This window comes from Syngnathus acus, chromosome 2 (genome assembly GCF_901709675.1).
Source record: "Syngnathus acus chromosome 2, fSynAcu1.2, whole genome shotgun sequence".
Taxonomy (NCBI): domain Eukaryota; kingdom Metazoa; phylum Chordata; class Actinopteri; order Syngnathiformes; family Syngnathidae; genus Syngnathus; species Syngnathus acus.
The window spans coordinates 2,615,364-2,629,495 of NC_051088.1; the positions used below are offsets into that span (position 1 = coordinate 2,615,364).

Genomic DNA, 14,132 nt, shown 5'->3' on the forward strand with positions numbered 1-14,132 from the left:
GCAACTTCATTGCGTAGTGCTGCTTTTTGTCCTGGGTTATGTATTCTTTCGCATGCTAACTCCGTGGCTAAAATGAAATCATCGTAAGGTATGTTTTTGGGTGTGATCGCGTAGTTGAGTCCTTTTGCTAATATGCTGCGTTCTGCCTGGGTGAGATCGTGGCGTGACATGTTGTGAATCCTGCTGAAGGAGTTCTAATGAAGTTTTTTTGTCTGTACAACTGTGGAGGCAACGGATGGGTACTGGTAGGCCAAGTGGAAATCAGCTTTGGTGGTTACTGAGGCAAAAACTCAGGCTTGGCATGAGTTTAGCAAGGCCGTGGAGAACGTCATCTGGATGCCTTCAAGGGGGTCCAGTACAGTGAGCTCAGTATCACGTCTGCTTTTTGAAGAGGCTGTGGTCATGGTGGCTTCCTTAAAATGCAATGTTCATCAAGCCATTGGGATGAAAATTAGCACATCTGAGAACAAGATGCTCGGTCAGAGTCTGGGTCCTTTTTTCTTTTTTTCCTTTGAATCCTCTCCAATGTGTTCTTTTTAGCTGGGGAGTACTGCACTGCTGGTTCACTTCTTTGCACTTGGGTCCTTCATCCTGCCACAAACGTAACAGGGATGTGCTCAGTGCAGTAATCAAAATTAACTGATTTTGTTTTTCATGTTGACTCCTAGCAACCTGTTAGGATAACTAGGATGTGTCCAAGTTTGTTGACAAGTGTGGAAATATTTAATTGACCTTCCTGACTGTCATACCTCCATGTGGCCATCTCCTGTCACGGATGGCCACATCCGGATCAGAGACAGGGTGACCAAATGCAGCACGGACCTTTATTGAAAAGGGGGGAAAGGGGAAGTGGAACGCTGGACTTGCGAGCTGGCTGGCGTGGCTGAGCAGCAGAGCACAGCGCGTAGTCGTAGTCGGAGGCAGGCAAGTGGTCTAGGCAGGAGGTGATCAGAAGCGTGGTCAAAGGACGAGCAAGTACTCGGGGCAGGCGGCGATCAAAGCGTGGTCGGTCAGTTTACAGAAGCGGTTGGCAACAGAGCTCGTTCAGGGCACAAAAGCAGTGGTGTCACGGGCAGGGTAAGCAGACGAACTGACAACCACTGGCAGAATACACAGAGGTTAAGTAGGGGACCTAACGAGCTGTAGCAGGTGCTGGCAATTCCTTGATTGGGGCTTGGTTGGAAGTCAGGTGACGCAGGAACGTGACATCTCCATGTAGTTTTATGAACCTATGAGCCCCTTTTTTTAAGGAGGTGACCTTGCTTGCTTTTTTGCCTTTTTTTCTGTCTTTGCTTGACATAACCAATGCATGTCAAGGATTGGTCGGTGAGCAAGTTTCATGGTACTGATGACGCTCCAAAGTTCCCAACTAAGAGGCTTAGAGCAATACAAGCAATGAAGTCTCTCCATTCTACTTTTCTTTTTTTTTGACAGTAATGATCAACTGTTAAAGATGTAAAATGTTGAATGGGTAAAGTCAAAGTCAAAGTCAGCTTTATTGTCAATCCCTTCATATGTCAAGACACACAAAGAAACCGAAATTCCGTTTCCTCCATCCCACGGTGACGAGACATACAAGTAGGCGACACAAAATAAAAACAAGAAGGCACAAACAATAAATAATAAATAAAAAATAATAAATAAAATGAGCGATGAATAAATAATAAACCAATAACCCAATAAATAAGAGGAGCAAAACCGAGCCAGTGTGCATACAGCAGACAGTAAAGAACAGGACGCTACGCTGAAAGGGGGAGCGAGTTCAGGATTAAGAGTAAGAGTTTTACTCAGGAATTGATTCATTCACGTTTCATTCATTCCTAAGAAAATGTGTTTGCTTATTTTGAAATATGACCAACACGAAATTTGACAGCTGTTCACACATTGTCATTGACTTTCTGCACTCGTTTGCACAGGTGTGCAATTCGATACTATCAGAATTCTTGCATTGACCTCGCACGCAAGAGATACACGTGTGTTGTGTGCGCACCATCCGAGCACACACTCTCCTGTGGTGGCGCACTGGCGTCGGGCATTAGGAGGAGAGCGAGGCTGCAGGCCTAAATATCCTTTTGGATTGGAGCAGGAGGCACCGGGCGACACTCCCTCACATTGTGCTGAGAGACATCAATTAATTATGCAGGGAAGCTGCTCGGTCTGAGGAGGGCTGCTACTGCTGGAGGTGGAAGTGCTGGTGGAGGTGGTGGAGGAGGGAAGACGGCAGCATCAATATGGCGACAACTGCAGTTTCTCCCAGATAATTCGCGCCTCTGCAGTCCCGCGACGGCTCCACGGATTCACTGTGACGCTTACGAGGTAAGCGCACCTTCCCTTACATGTGGAACTCGTTGTGTGCGATGCCAGGAGACAGCTGGTTCTTTTTTTTTGTTTTTGTTTTTTTGGGGTCGTTTTGCGTGAATGTCGCAGAGCTGCCCCGCACCCCCTCTTGTTATTCCTAAAGATCTGAATGTGTGTCTTGAGCGTCGTCCTCGGACTGGACGCGAGCAGAAAATGAGGGAGGCAGGGTCGCGGAGCATAAGATGGTTCCATCAACAACAACAAAAATCGTATTGCGGGACACTTGCCTCTAGCTAAAAAAATCACATTGCGGGACACTTGGCTCAACCTTGGATGACAGGATGCGTGTGAGTAATCAATCCTTCATTTCTCGTAGCTTCAATGCGTCTTTGTCTAATCGTTTCTCTCTTTCTGTTTTTTTTTAAAACATGTTCACGCACCCCCACATGCATGCACACGCACACAACGTGTATTGATTTGCTCGTCGACGAGACTCCACGGGTGTGGTGCACACCCTTCAAGGCGTCGCGCTGAGGAAAACTGGATTTGGAATCTAGCGCGCCGCATGGAAGACTTTTGCATGTCTCACCAAAAATGATGTTAATGGTTCGTGAGGTCGCTGCATGTGACAAGGATTATTTTATCTTTTTTTGTTACCATCCACTGCAGCAGCAGCAACCTGCCTGCCCGCCTCGGTTAATGTGTCGCTTTGCGCAAAGTATCCTCCAATGTTACACAAACATCCACTCTGGTTGTCGTCACCGATACAAACGCAGAAAACCCCCGAATGTGCGTGTCTATTGTAGTGTAGTATGTGGACGACCCTTTGGCTGTTTTTTCCCGCCGTCGAAGGCCTGATCTATGTTCTTTTCTGAGCCTTTTAATTTTATACATGCACGCGCGCATTGTGTATGCATGCGCGTTTGCCAGAAGAGCAGCAGAAGGCTCGGTAGCTCTCTATTCCAGGGTCCATTATAAAAGCAGACGTTTTTGCAGAAGGGGATACAGAGCGTTTGATTGTATGTGCGCGTGCGTTTGTGTGTGAGAGAGAGCTTCTCACGACCAACATGTAACACGTAAATGTGTTGGGTGAGCGTCAAAATGAGTCAAATCTGATGCCGCGACTGTCTAAGAAAATGGCACATCCGTTCTAAACTGTTGGCTTTTCTCCAATAGCTTGTATACCTTTTTTTCTGCCGAATGCTGGCTCACATGAGTTGAGTTGACCCTGAAATTTGCTGCAGCTTGAGCACTTGTCATATTACCATCATACGCTGACTAAAAGGCTCTTCCTGAGTAGAGCAGCCATTAAAGAGCAGCCTAATAAAGTAGCCTAAAATAGGGCAGTGCAGTGTTCTAGTATATGAAAATGTCTTCAACCCAAGATCCTGCTCAGTATACTTACTTTTCGAAGGCTTTCATTTATTTCACTCCCAAAAAATTATCAACCTTTGAAGTGAATGTTTGTCCTTAAATTTTCTGCTTCACAATCAGGCACGCAAGAAACCACTGTCATTGTTTAATTACAATTGACACATTTGTCAACTGCAATTGGTAAAACATTAAGCCTTGCTACGGAAGGGTTGGCAACACATTAAAATATACCATGGCGTATTGTTCCGGGCATGTGCCAATAGCCTGGAGAAATGGCTGAGGTGTTTTTCTTCCCAAAACGGGACACAATAGCTATTTCAAAGCCGAGTCTTACAGAATGATTACGTTAACGTCATTTCAACTGAAGTGTCTGGAGCGACAGGGGTCACAACTATATTTGTCAGAGTCAGAATTTTACCGCACAGTCACCTTGCGGATGGACCCTCAAATGTTAATTAAATAAAAAACTAATTTTGGCATAGTATTATTATTTGATGTTTATTCTTTATCTTTCAATTTCATTTAAAACTGAAGGCATTTTTAGTTGGAGTGCAACTGTACAAGGCAAAATATTGAACAGTTTGGTCCGCTCTACACAAGACAACACAGTAAACCCTCGCTACATCGCGGTTTGTTTATCGCGGTTTCACTACATCGCAGATTTAAAAAAAAAAAAAAATTCTAAACTGAGGAATTATGGCACAAAACTTGCCCACACGCCAGCAGAAGGCAAGGAGTGCCCACACAATTGCAGTGCGTACTCTTGTACCTTTTTATAATTTTTTTTTTATAATAATGAGTTCTAAAAACATATTTACAGTGTTGTACCTTGTTATAGAAAAATTGTTATAATAATAAAATAGTTCTAAAAACATATTTATAGTATGTACACTTGTACCTTGTTATAAAAAAAAAAAAAAAGTTGTTCTAAATCAGTGGTGTCCAAACTACGGCCCGCGGGCCAACTGCGGCCCGCGGTCCAGTTTTTATTGGCCCGCAGCAAAGAAGAAGTACTGGGCAGGCTAACGAGTTAGCGGAAAGATGCTAATTCGCGATCGTGCTAACACGCGCAAACGGACCTCTAAAGGAAATTAAACGAACATTTGGAGCAATACTACATTGTCCTAAAGGTTAGACACATGTGATCATTCATTTCTCTTGTTAGGAGACACACTTACATCGCCAATGACTCCTGTACCACTGTAACCGACATATGTACAAGAACGTAAAAAAGGAAGTGGTATCGCCTGAAAACCGCCTTCAAAATAAATCACCCTACCTCAAATCAAAGCATGGCTGAATAACATAAATAACATGGAGAATTCTTAACACAAACTGTAAATATGTTTTTAGAACAACTTTTATTATTATAATTTTTTTTATAACAAGGTAGAAGTGTACATACTGTAAATATGTTCTTAGAACTCTTATTATTATAACAATTTTCTATAACAAGGTACAACACTGTAAATATGTTTTTAGAACTCTTATTATAATAACTTTTTTTTTTTTAAAGGTACAAGTGTACGCACTGCAATTGTGTGGGCAGTCCTTGCCTTCTGCTGGCGTGTGGGCAAGTTTTGTGCCATAATTCCTCAATTTAGAAGTTTTATTTTGACTTTTAATTCTTTTTTTCAATTTGGGAAAAAAATCCACGATGTAGTGAAACCGCGATAAACAAACCGTGATGTAGCGAGGGATTACTGTACATCACTGAAAATCAAGGCAATTGTGTTTGTCTAATTTGTAAAGAGACGGTTGCCTTGTTTAAGGATTTCAACTTAAAGAGACACTATCAGACTAAACATGCGAACATAAACGACCAGCTAACAGGGAGTGACCGCGCTGATAAAGTGAAGCAGCTCCAAGCTGAACTGGCATCACAACAGCGATTCTTCACACGGGACTGTGAGTCAAAAATAAATATTACTAAAGCAAGCTACGAAGTGGCCATGTTAAGATTGTTGATGTTATGGACCTCTAGACCTGACACAAACTATTATTTTCTGAAAGATAATGTAAATGACAAGAGCAAAATTCACTAGTTTTAAGTTTTAATAATAACAGACAACTTTGCATTACTTATAACGCCCATTTAAAATGTTCATGAGGCAAAAGTAATTTTAAACTCATGTAAATTTAAGGTATTTCATACAGTTTGTTCAATGTTATCTGACTCTTCAGATATGAATGAAAGGCAGAATTTGTGTTTTTAGAGTTGTTCACATCTGCCTGAGTGACTCCTATTTGGTTATTTTGTCATTTGAAAAATAAAGACAATTGTGACAATGAAATTTGTTTTATAACAGTGTGTATTTGCATGACATTTTTGTAGTTAAGAAATGTCCGAAAAAACGATTGGCCCCCGGGCCCCTTCACTTTATCAAATCTGGCCCTCCTTGCAAAACGTTTGGACACCCCTGTTCTAAATACATATTTACAGTATGTGTTAAGAATTCTCCATGTTATTTATGTTATTCAGCCGTGCTTTGATTTGAGGTAGGGTGATTTATTTTGAAGGCCGTTTTCAGGCGATACCACTTCCTGTTTTACGTTCATGCACACATGTTGGTTACAGTAGTACAGGAGTCATTGACGATGTAAGTGGATCTCCTAACAAGAGAAATGAACGATCGCACGTGTCTAACCTTTAGGACAATGTAGTATTGCTCTAAATGTTCGTTTAAATTCCTTTAGAGGTCCGTTTTCGCGTGTTAGCACGATCGCGAATTAGCATCTTTCCGCTAACTCGTTAGCCTGCCCAGTACGTCTTGTAAACATGTTACACGCACACACGTATAATGTGTATATTTTCAGTATTTATACACAATTTTATGTATGTTAGTTATACTATTAATGTATTATTTACATGTTTGAAACAATTATTTAATGTTCTAATAATAAAATATGCACTTACCGTTTTTTTCCGTGTATAATACGCAAAATTTAACTAATTTATTGTCCTAAAATCTGGGGTGCGCATTATACATGGGTACAAATTTAAAAATTTTTATTTTTTTTTTTTTTAATTTTTTTTAAATTTTTTTTTTTTTAAGAAAATCATGGTACTGGTACGAGTATTGATTTATGTATTGTTCTCTTCTTGTCATGTTGTGAAAGAATGTGGGTTGAATAAATACCGAAAGAACAATAGTGTGTTTGTACTGTGCTCTGGTCATTTCGTCAAAGAAGGGATAATAGTCCTCTTCTCTTCTTGACTGACAATGAATGTGATAGTTTAATACAATCAGCAAATAACAAAATGCGTATTACAGGTAATATTTTATTTCACAACACTTTGCCTTGTTCCTTTCGTCTCTGCTGTTCACTTCAAACACGCTCCATACGAACGCAATGCTCTCGTATCAGACGCTTGCTCGATCACCTGCTCGTTTGCTGTCACAATGTACCCTACACAAATCCGAAACATTTGTTGCGGCTCCGAGTCACGACGAGGGGCAAGTTTTGGTTTCCAAGGGTGTTTTTATTCCTCTTCAACGTCTCTCCCATACAGAGCCGCCTTTTTCACATGTCCGCACGTCACTTTCCTCTCTTTTCATCTGATCGCGGTGGTGCCTTTACGGGCAGTCGGAGAAATCAACGCCAAAAAAAAAAAATACATCCAGCCTAGTTAAGACCATACCAAAGACTATAAAAATGGGACCCATTGCCTCCCTGCGTGTGTGACGATCATTGGGACTTAAAAAAACAAAAAACAAAACACAAAAAAAAAACATTGGGTGCGTATTATACATGGGTACAGGCTTTTTTCCAGCATCAACATGCCATTTTTAGGGTGCGTATTATACATGGGGGCGCATTATACACGGAAAAAAACGGTAAATGGTTTCATATACATTTATTGACAAAAGATGAGAGGGTGACCGTACTTCGCGGATTTCACTTATCGCGGATTGGTTTTGGAACCAATTATCTGCGATAAATGAGGGATTACTGTACACAAGTTTTTGTTTTAATACATCATTTTCAATCTATGTCCAATAGCTGTTGTGCTTGGCAGTCATGCTCTCGCGTTGTTGTAACTGTAGGTGGGTCCGTGCAGTCATGGTTACTTTGGGCTTCTTGTTTTGAAAAGGTTTTAATTTGCTTATTCTGAAATTGTAACCCCTATGTTGGACTTTTTCTGGTCCCAAACCCAGGAGAGACCACAAGCTTGCCTTTTTGTCCCTTATTTTACTGTACACAACTGGCAACACAGAGTACCGCTCACAATTACAGAAGCGCAGGAGGGTTAACGGCGTTGCAACAACACTTAAAGAGTTCATTGTTTCTGAGATTAATCACAGTCATGGTTTCATAAAATCAAAATGTAAAACATATACGTATAGTGGTACCTCTACTTACGAACGATTAAACTTAGGAATTTTTCAAGATACGAACCGGAGCCTCGCAATATATTTTGCATCTACTTAGGAACCAATTTTTGACATCCGAACCGACCAGGTTCCCCCATCCCCAAGCAAAGTTAGGAGGTCGAGAAAAAAAGTGATATTTTTTGTTATAAAGGTTTGAAAAACCAAAAATAAAACTGTTATCTGTGTTTTTACACGGAGTAAAATGACTTCTGGGATAGTCCGGCACGCATGATTTTCTTTTACATTGATTCCTACGGGAAACGTTGCCTCTAGTTACAAACGTTTCTACTTACAAACCCGATCATGGTACCAATTAAGTTCGTAAGTAGAGGTACCACTGCATTCAAAATCTGAGATGTGCAATGACGTCATGCTACGGGCACTCCAATTGGACAAACTACATGACATTACACCTGTTAAATAAGGATATGGGTGGTGGTCTCAATGTACATGTCTTGGAAAAATGTCCGCGATGGTATAATAAACATACCGTGGCTCCAAGGTATAAATCATGTTACGGTACGGAATCCAATCCCCTCTATGACAATGTAGAGACGCAGGTTGTTGCAAATTGTCCAATCGAGGTTGTTATCCATCTCTCCCGCCTTTTCAGAATGATTGATAAAAGCTTGCCTCTGAAGTTGTTATTTAGGGGTTTCTTCCTTGGCACCGTTGACAGCCATATCAATCTACGCACAGCCGTCCAGTTTATTGTTTCTCAACTGGGAGTAAAATCCAAAATACTTTAAAACCTTGGCTTTGAACTAAAATGGTGCGCGTTTGAATTGGTTGTTTTTCCTATCCCTTCCATTAAAGCTACAGTCTTGTCTCTTTTGAGTTGTCACAAAACTGTGGTTGCGCAGTGCTGCCCTTTATCAACCTGGTAGATTAACATGTGACTGGTTGCTTGTAAAGTAGCTTGTGCGACACGGTAAAAAGGTATTGAAAGTATCGATGCTCACTTAAAGAATCGATACTTGGTATCGGCACAAAAAGTATCGGGATACATTAAAATATTATATTTTTCCCAGCCCTAACAGGTGAGGTACACCCAGAATAGTTACTGCCTGGCCAAAACATTGTCCCTTGCCCCGTGTTTGCTTTTCTCCTCTTTGATATGTCCAGTGTGTATCTAGCATAGCATGTGATTTTCTAGACTGTGTAATGATTATCCTCTCAACTTTGGATGCCATCAGCCTCAATGATTTTGTCACATTAGTTCCAGTACTTGCTAACATGTGGGTAACATTGGTCATCCAGGGTCCAGATGATCTCTTTCATCCACTTGAAAGCATTTTCATGGCTGGCAATCCATTCGACGTCTGTTCCCTGTAGTATTTGGCTTAATGGCGCTGTCGCTTCTGACAGGTTGGGAACAAAACTGGCAAGATAAGTCACCATGCCGAGAATTGTGTTGAGATCTGCTTCATTCTATAGTGGTTGCATATCTTTGATGGCTTGGGGTCTGTTTCAGGCCATACATTGTGAGTCTGTGTCTGAAGTAGCTCACTTCAGGTACACAGATGGGTTGAGTTTGACTCCTCGTTCTACTGTATAGTCCAACTGACTGGGAGTTATATCCTGGGGGCCCCAGTGCTGCTGACCACAGTGTCAGAGATGGTGTCTCTCAGCCTGACGTACTGTGGCCTGCCTGTGAGGTAGTCGGAGATCCATACCACCAAGAAGGGGTCCACTCCCATTCTACTCAGTTTGGCAAGGGGGGCGGATGGTATTGAAGGCACTGGAGAAGTCCAAGAAGAGAATCTTTGCCGTGGCTCTCCCTTTGTCCAGGTGAGAGTGGACTCAGTATAATAGGTAGAGGGTGGCAGGGTGTAAGCTGAGATGGGGGGGTATGTGGAGGCAAGGGGTGGTGATGCTGTGTTGTCCATGGGGAGATGAGTTGTGGAGGGAAGGGGAGATGGCTGCAGCAGAGGTGGGGGGGTCAAGGACTGGTCAGACCTGTAAAAGAACTTATTCAGTTCATTTGGCCGCTCCATTGTCCCTCAACGGCCCTGGTCTTTGTTTTGTGGTTATGGTCCTCACACCGTCCCAGACGGCCCTCATGTTATTTTCACTCAGCTTCTGATCCACCTTTCTCTTGTAGGGGTCTTTGGCTACGCTCACACAGTGTTTCACCTCTTGCTGTGCTGCCTTCATGGCCTCTTTGTCTCTGCTCTTGAAGGCAGCCTTCTTCCTGTTTAGGACAGCCTTGACTTTCCATTGTTATTTGGGTAGTAGTAGACGGTCTCAACAGGAGAAACAGACAGGCAGAAAACAAACTCCAGCCGAATCGGCCACTGCAGGTTAATTAAAGGCCATATCATAGAAATGTGTCTTTAAATGTGTCTTAAATGTTTCTACTGAGGTAGCAGTTCTAATATCCATTGGTAGGGCATTCCAAAGCCCGAATAGAAAATGCTCTAGACCAGGGGTGTCAAGATCCTCTCCTCGGGGGGCCGAATCCCTAAATGTTTTCCAAGTTTCCCTCGTTAAACACACCTGATTCAATTAATCAGGCTCCTGCTGAAAGTGAGGACGAACTGGTCATTTGAATCAGGTGTGTTTAACAAGGGAAACTTGGAAAACATGTAGGGATTCGGCCCCCGAGGAAAGGAGTTTGACACCCCTGCTCTAGACCCTGCAGACATTTTCTTGGCCCTCAGTGTCGCTAAAAGACTAGCGTTTTGCCAACGAAGGTTACGAGACGGAACATAAGGAACAACTAGGTCGACGAGATATGAAGGCGCTAAGCCATGCAGTGATTTATAGGTTAATAGAAGAACCTTGAAGTCACATCTTAAATGGACCGGGAGCCAATGTAAGTTGGCTAATATTGGGGTAATGTGATCAAATTTTCTTGTCCGTGAGAGCAGCCTTGCAGCAGGATTTTGTACTAACTGTAGACGTTTGATGCGGGACTTAGGAATACATTACAGTAGTCCGGGCGCGACGTGACGAACGCATGTATAATAGTTTCCGCATCACCGGTCGAGAGGATCGGACGAATCTTTGCAATATTACGAAGGTGAAAAAACGCAATTCTGGTTATATGTTCTCTACTTCGCGGATTTTCACCGGGTGGGCGTGAAACCAATTAACCGCGATAAACGAGGGATTACTGTACACCTAAATCTCCATTTTACTCAATTCAATCGTGACTTTCTGTCTAACCGGGTTTGGTCATGGGCCCCAATTTTTTGTCATAAATATATTTTCAAGTAGTATTTTAAGTGGACAATATAAGGGCCGTACGAAGCTACATAAATGACTAGCGTGTAATCCTTAGTGCTAGTCATTTGATGAAGTTCTGTGACCAATTTCAAGGCCTTTAATAAGAAGAATTCATGCTGTTTGATCTTTATGACTGCTTTGTTACAGTGTTAGGCCCCTCCATGAGTCGTCACCTTATCGTGGTGGAGGGGTTTGCGTGCCCCTATGATCCTAGGAGCCATGTTGTCTGGGGCTTCATGCCCCTGGTAGGGTCACCCATGGCAAACGGGTCCTAGGTGAGGGGCCAGACAAAGCACGGCTCACACAAGCCCCTTATGAAGAAAAACATGAATGGATTTCGTTTTCCCTCGCCCGGACGCGGGTCACCGGGGCCCCCCTCTGGAGCCAGGCCTGGAGGCGGGGCTCGAAGGCGAGCGTCTGGTGGCCGGGCCTTCGCCCATGGGGCCCAGCCAGGCACAGCCCGAAAAGGAAACGTGGGTCCCTCTTCCCGTGGGCTCACCACCTGTGGGAGGGGCCAAAGGGGTCGGGTGCAGTGTAAACTGGGCGGCGGCCAAAGGCAGGGACCTTGGCGGTCCGATCCCCGGCTGCAGAAGCTGGCTCTTGGGACATGGAATGTCACCTCTCTGGCTGGAAAGGAGCCCGAGCTGGTGTGCGATGCAGAAAAGTTCAGACTAGACATAGTCCGACTTGCCTCCACACACAGTTTGGGTTCCGGTACAAGCCCTCTCGAGAGAGGCTGGACTCTCTTCCACTCTGGAGTTGCCCACGGTGAGAGGCGTCGAGCAGGTGTGGGTATACTTATTGCCTCCCGGCTGGGCTCCTGCACATTGGGGTTCACCCCGGTGAACGAGAGGGTAGCCTCCCTCCGTCTTCGGGTGGGGGGACGAGTCCTGACTGTTGTTTGTGTCTATGCACCAAACGGCAGCTCAGAGTACCCACCCTTCTTGGCGTCCCTGGAGGAAGTGCTGGAGAGCGCTCCTTCTGGGGACTCCATCGTTCTACTGGGTGACTTCAATGCTCACGTGGGCAATGACAGTGAGACCTGGAAGGGAGTGATTGGGAGGAGCGGCCCCCCCGGTCTGAACCCGAGCGGTGTTCTATTGTTGGACTTCTGTGCTCGACACGGATTTTCTATAATGAACACCATGTTCAAACATAAGGGTGTCCATGTGTGCACTTGGCACCAGGACACCCGAGGCCGCAGTTCGATGATCGACTTTGTAGTCGTCTCATCGGATTTGCGGCCGCATGTTTTGGACACTCGGGCGAAGAGAGGGGCGCAGCTGTCAACTGATCACCACCTGGTGGTGGGTTGGCTCCAATGGTGGGGCAAGATGCCGGTCCGACCTGGCAGACCCAAACGCTCTGTGAGGGTCTGCTGGGAATGTCTGGGAGAATCCCCTGTCAGGAAGAGCTTCAACTCCCACCTCCGGCAGAGCTTTTCCCACGTCCCACGGAGGCGGGGGACATTGAGTCCGAGTGGACTCCGCGCCTCCATTGTTGATGCGGCCGACCGGAGCTGTGGCCGTAAGGTCGTTGGTACCTGTTGTGGCGGCTATCCCCGAACCCGCTGGTGGATACCGGCGGTAAGGGATGCCGTCGGTAAGGGATGCCGTCGGTAAGGGATGCCGTCAAGCTGAAGGAGTCCTATTTGGCCGTTTTGGCCTGCGGGACTCCGGAGGCAGCTGACAGGTACCGGATGGCCAAGCGGAATGCGGCTTCGGCGGTTGCTGAGGCAGAAACCCGGGCGTGGGAGGAGTTTGGCGAGGCCATGGAGAATGACTTCCGGACGGGTTCGAGGAAATTCTGGTCCACCATCCGGCGTCACAGGAGGGGGAAGCAGTGCAACGTCAACACTGTTTACAGTGGGGATGACGTGCTGCTGACCTCGACTCGGGATGTCGTGAGTCGGTGGGGAGAATACTTCGAAGACCTCCTCAATTCCACCTACAGGCCTTCCATTGTGGAAGCAGGGCCTGGAGACTCTGAGGCGGACTCTCCAGCCTCTGGGGTCGAAGTCGCTGAGGTAGTTAAAAAAGTCCTCGGTGGCAGGGCCCTGGGGGTGGATGAGATCCGCCCGGAGTTCTTAAAGGCTCTGGATGTTGTAGGGCTGTCATGGCTGACGTGCCTCTGCAACATTGCGTGGACATCGGGGACAGTGCCTCTGGATTGGCAGACTGGGGTGGTGGTTCCCCTCTTTAAGAAGGGGGACCGGAGGATGTGTTCCAATTACAGAGGAATCACACTCAGACTTCCTGGTAAGGTCTATTCAGGGGTGCTGGAGAGGAGGGTCCGTCGGGAGGTTGAACCTTGGATTCAGGAGGAGCAGTGTGGCTTTCGTCCTGGCCGTGGAACAGTGGACCAGCTCTACACCCTGTACAGGATCCTCGAGGGTGCATGGGAGTTCGCCCAACCAGTCCACATGTGTTTTGTGGACTTGGAGAAGGCGTTTGACCGTGTCCCTCGGGAGGTTCTGTGGAGGGTGCTTCGGGAGTACGGGGTGCCGAGCCAACTGATAAGGGCGGTTCGGTCCCTGTATCACCGATGCCAGAGTTTTGTCCGCATTTCCGGCAGTAAGTCGGATTCGTTCCCAGTGAGGGTTGGACTCCGCCAAGGCTGCCCTTTGTCTCCGATTCTGTTAAAATTTTTATGGACAGAATTTCTAGGCGCAGCCGAGGTGTTGAGGGGGTCCGGTTTGGGGACTTCAACATCGCGTCTCTGCTTTTTGCAGACGATGTGGTGCTGTTGGCTTCTTCAGGCCGTGATCTCCAGCTCTCACTGGAGCGGTTCGCAGCCGAGTGTGAAGCGGTCGGGATGAGGGTCAGCACCTCCAAATCCAAATCCATGGTCCTC

The 14,132-nt window shown here is 45.4% G+C and overlaps 1 protein-coding gene across 8 annotated transcripts in view; it reads left to right on the forward strand.

Annotated features, from left to right (window-relative positions):
- Positions 1-2,001: 2,001 nt before the first annotated feature.
- The window catches only part of scn8aa (sodium channel, voltage gated, type VIII, alpha subunit a), a 132,843-nt gene continuing 120,712 nt past the window's right edge, over positions 2,002-14,132 (forward strand). For 7 of the 8 annotated variants that reach the window (XM_037245886.1, XM_037245891.1, XM_037245890.1 and 4 more), the window contains exon 1: positions 2,002-2,316. The gene's annotated coding sequence lies outside the window, so the exon portion shown is untranslated. Of the gene's footprint in view, positions 2,317-2,557; positions 2,646-14,132 lie in introns of those variants that run through there. The other variant, XM_037245887.1, reaches the window with a different exon arrangement.